Genomic DNA, 4,844 nt, shown 5'->3' with positions numbered 1-4,844 from the left:
TAGAAGAAAAAAAATTCCCAGATGAGAGAGATTTCATTGATAAGTAAAAGAGAGATACACAAATGTTTTCAACTTATCGATACAAAGTTACGAACCGTCGGATTAACAGACTAATCATGATCTTTCCTCGAAACACTCTATAACGATACACCCGAATTTCACAGGAAAATATCAGAGACTTTTCATATTTATATAATCAACTTATCTATGATCGATGAACATCATCTTTGCTGTTCCATCATCATACGTGAGAAATCCTCAAAACAAACGTATCCATCACCATCAGAATCAACCCCCGCTATCATGCGCTGACACTCGTCGAAGGTGCACTGATCATCACCAATAATAGTCTTAAACACACCCAACAACTCCTGAGCCGAAATCTTTCCATCACGATCTGAATCAAAGAAATCAAAAGCGGCTCGAAGTTCAGATTTACAAGCTGGCTCAAAAGCCGAGCTGATGGATTCAAACTCCTTCAAACTAATACAACCGTTAGAATCACAATCAATATCAGTTAACATCATCATAAGTACTTGTTCACTAGGCGGATCGGCTCCGATAATTCGGCTAAGTAAAGTTTCCAATTCAAGCTTAGTTATCTTTCCATCACCATCTTTATCTATGAGTTTAAAAGCTTGAACAAGTTCATAATGAAGATCAGTTGAGAAATCAGACCAATCAGAAGAAATCTCTTGAGATTTTGATGATCTAAGAACAGATTTTGGTGTAGATGATGCGTTGTTCTTGAGATTCGTAGAAGATCCAGATCCATCTGATGAAGATGATGATCCGGAACTGTATGAAGTTGGATCAGATCTAGTGACGGATCTAGATCTTGATACGGATCTAGATCTGGTCTTATTGGAGCGAAAGAGATGCTTGGGATTGAGATTATTGAGCTTCATTTCTGCAAAACAAAGAGAAACAAAGAGAAAGAGAAGGAGAATAAAGTAGCGAAGGAGGAGAGAAGAAAGAAAGAGGAGATTGAGAGGAAAGAGAGGGGATTGAGGGCTTGTTAAATGGAGAGTTTGGAGAGAGAAGTCGAAGTGCCATTGTGACCTTCCACGAAACTTCGTTTCAGACTTTTTAGCTCTCAAGAGTTTTTATAGTCGTTTATAGCTGTTTTAAGTTTTTTATTTCTTACTACTGGATGTTATTAACTTATCTTACTATCATGAGTTATACTAGCCTCACTAACTTAGTATGATTTTAAATCTTACTAAGGGTTCTCACCTCACATTATCGCATTCAAAACCACCATATATACATATGCTTATTTGTCACAGTTGAATTTTAATTTTAAATTTGGAAGTTCTATATCCACTATTTTATTTATTTATTTTTATTTTTTTTAAATCTGGAAGGATTTGTGTTGGATTGCCAATATGTTAATCCAAGTGGGCCCAATGACTCTTAGTAAGTTTTGATATCTTATTCAGTTAGTAAGAAAAGTGTTATTTTTACTGTGTGGCCATGTCTTATGTTATTAGAGTCTGGCCCATAGTTTTAAAACTCGTTCGAGACTGAGATGTATCGTTCGACTTAATTTGGTATTGAAGTTGAACGAAACCAACTCATAAAGTCATTTTTTGATTGAGATTTAGGACTTACCTTCAATTTTTTGATTTATCTCATGAGACGTCTTAAAAGTATCAGAAAATTTGTCTGAGATGACTCGATATCGAAGTTGAACAAGACGAGATGTGATACCGAGTTTAAAAACCATGGTGTGGCCACTGGTTTTGCAAGTAAAATTAATAGATATTTTATTGGCACACCAAATTTTACTAACAACACAATGATTATTAGAAAATTAGCAGTTTGATTGGTGTGTTATGAGTTAAAGTTGGTGTATTAATAGAAGTTGTTTAAATTAATATGATTGGAGATTCGGCCGGTTGGAATTTTCTAGCTTCAGTAACGTTAACGTTAGAAACAAGGAATTAAACGTACGGCTGAGATTTGGGGAGAACTGAGAACACAGTTTTCTTAGAGATCAGTTCAGATTTCGTAAATCTTAAGTTTGACGCTACGCGTCAGACGGCGTGTTAGGTTAAAAGCAATGGATGCTCTTTATCAATTAAACAGTTAGAGATACGAAATATGTTCCTGCGCGTAAAGATCTAGAAGGATCCTATCTAATAAAGTTATGGGTCCGACTAGCCTTACTAAGTTAGTAAGGATTTCAACCTTACTAAGGTTCCTTGGGACCACTTTGTAGCTTCCAAAAATTGATCTGATGCTTCAGAGCTGTAGAGAATTAAATTCTATGAATTTAAAAAAAAATTTAATTTTAATTTTGAATATAAGTTTTTTGATGAAATTTAGAAGACTACAGTGTTGGATTGTTGATGTGATAATCCATTTAACCAAAATGACCCTTAGTAAGATTTAAGATCTTACTATCTTAGTAAGGAAAAAAGTATTCTTACACGGCTGAGATGTGAAATCATTCATAAATTAATGTGGGAAAAAAAGATGAGAATTTCAAGAACGTTGTTTTATAAACAAACAAACCTATGGTCGTTAAGATATGAGTTGTTGACTTTTCTATATGGTAAAGATATGGATGGATTGATGGAGTCATTAAGGAAGAAAATTGTGGGAAAATGGCGGCAATACTCAAGAGTTTCCTTTTAATTAATTTCCATGCCATCTAGTGTTGCCAATGGATCGGGTCATGGTCTATTTGATACCAATTAGTTGGGTTCAAAAAATTTGGAACTCGTATTCGGATTAGGTCTGGCAATGGATCGATATGGTATTGGATCAATACTTCTCTAAAATCGATACGAATTTTTTTAAACATGTACTTAATCTACTCAGATTAATGAATATGTGAATCGAATCTGATCCGTTTTATTTTATTCTTAATTTGAAACCGATCCGAACACATGTCTTATTTTCAAATTATCAATGTTCAAAAAGTTTAAAAAATCTACTTTCTAGCAATAAATATATATGTAAATCAAAAAGAGTAAAACGTTTGAACCTAGTTTCACGAGTCTTAGGTGGGGTTCGGGTTCACCTTCAGAGCACTGGTTCTAGATTCAACTTGGACCAATCAGTTCAATTTCATACAATTGATTTCAGTCCAATTTGATTTACTCGAGTGTGTGAAACTAATTTATTGAGTATTCTTGGATGAATATTACATGAATCTTGATAGAATATTTATAGGAATTACATCAACCAAGATAGGGAAAGTAGTCTAACATAAATATTCTAATTTATTAAAACTTCCAATTGTAAATATCCTAATTGATATTGCTTCACATATTATTTTTCGACATTCACTTCCTTTTGAGATGAAATACATTGATATGATACAATGTATCTCATATATCATAATATGTTACATTTGGTTCTCTAACATCATCCCGCAATTACATGGTTCTTTAAAGAAGGAATATGCAATTGGCTTCTCCAAATAATTTCTCTTGGTCTCGTTAAGTGGCACGTTATTAGATTGCGAAAAATTCAATTCTACTTCTTGGTGGTTGCCGTTTGTCTATGAAATCCATTACTGTCGAATCTTGTTTTTTTTTCTTTTTAGATTATCGAAGCCAGTGGCTTATGAGACTAGGTCTGTCATGATCTCTTCCAAGAATAAATAAATTAGGATTGTGCAATTTCAATGAAATAACTTTCTTTGGAGAGATTTTTTTTATATAAGAAAATAAGAATGAGATAGTAAAAGGTGAATGCATAGAGGTGGGATATTTGAAGAGAAATAGAAGGAGATGTGGTTTTATTGAAAAAAAAAAAAACTATAATAATAACAAAGTTAAAAAAAAAAAAAAAATAGATTTAGGTCCGACGATGGTGGTGATGCTATCACCAAAGAACAGCGCACCAGAATTGATGTGTTCAGCGGAACTTGAACTCTGATACCATGTGAAAATTGATTTATTAAGAATTCTTAACTGAATATTATAGAAATCCTGATAAGATATTTATAGGGATTACATCAATCAAGATAAGTAAACCAACCTAATATAAATATTCTAATTTATTAAAACTTCCTAATGTAGAATATCTTAATTGATATTGCCACATATATTATTCCCCAACATTCCCTTCCTTTTGAGATGAAATACATTGATATAATACAATGTATCTCATGTATCATAATATGTTACATCTAGTTGGTTGAACACTCTTGGCACTAATTCGACAAGAATTAGATTGACCCTCGTTTGATCAAATATCGTCTATCAAATCTCAATATTAGGATATAATTTCAAATATTAATAATCAAATCAATTTCAGACAAGATCGAATCAGATAGGTAATTAAATTGAATCCTTATTAGATCAGATACTTCTCGAAATTCAATTCCTTGATCTATATCCGAAATTATTGAATCCAATGGATCAGATTTCAAGTATGATCCAATCCATTGACAACCCTAGTATCTATACTTTATACTCTTGAATAATGATATTTACAAGCTAATTATTTTAATCATAATTATAACATCTTCATATTCAATATAAGTAAAGAGAATTTTTCTTGCCAAATCAACTTTTTCTTTTAACACCTCAATTGATGAAATTATATATTACAAATCAAATAATGATAAATGTATTAAAAATCTATCTTAATAGCTACAACTTACAACTAAGATTTTCTTTGGAAAATATTATGTTATAATTTTAATGAATTTTTTAGTGGATTTCAAACATTGATTAAATATTTAAGTGGGAACCACATGATTTTAAACTATTTTATGTCTATTAATTTTTATATCTCTTTAGCTTTTGAGGGCATTTTACATGCTCTAGTTAGTTGTCTCCACGATTAATTATAGTCTTTGACATCACCTTTTATCTTGAATG

The 4,844-nt window shown here is 31.9% G+C and overlaps 1 pseudogene; it reads right to left on the bottom strand.

Moving 5' to 3' along the window:
• Positions 1–1,086, bottom strand: LOC147384027 (putative calcium-binding protein CML36 pseudogene; annotated as a pseudogene).
• Positions 1,087–4,844: the final 3,758 nt, after the last annotated feature.

This window comes from Akebia trifoliata, chromosome 15 (assembly GCF_017979445.1).
Source record: "Akebia trifoliata isolate Shusen 1 chromosome 15, ASM1797944v1, whole genome shotgun sequence".
Lineage (NCBI taxonomy): Eukaryota > Viridiplantae > Streptophyta > Magnoliopsida > Ranunculales > Lardizabalaceae > Akebia > Akebia trifoliata.
Note: the sequence above shows the minus strand (reverse complement) of the source record. Positions and strands in the feature narration are given on the sequence as shown.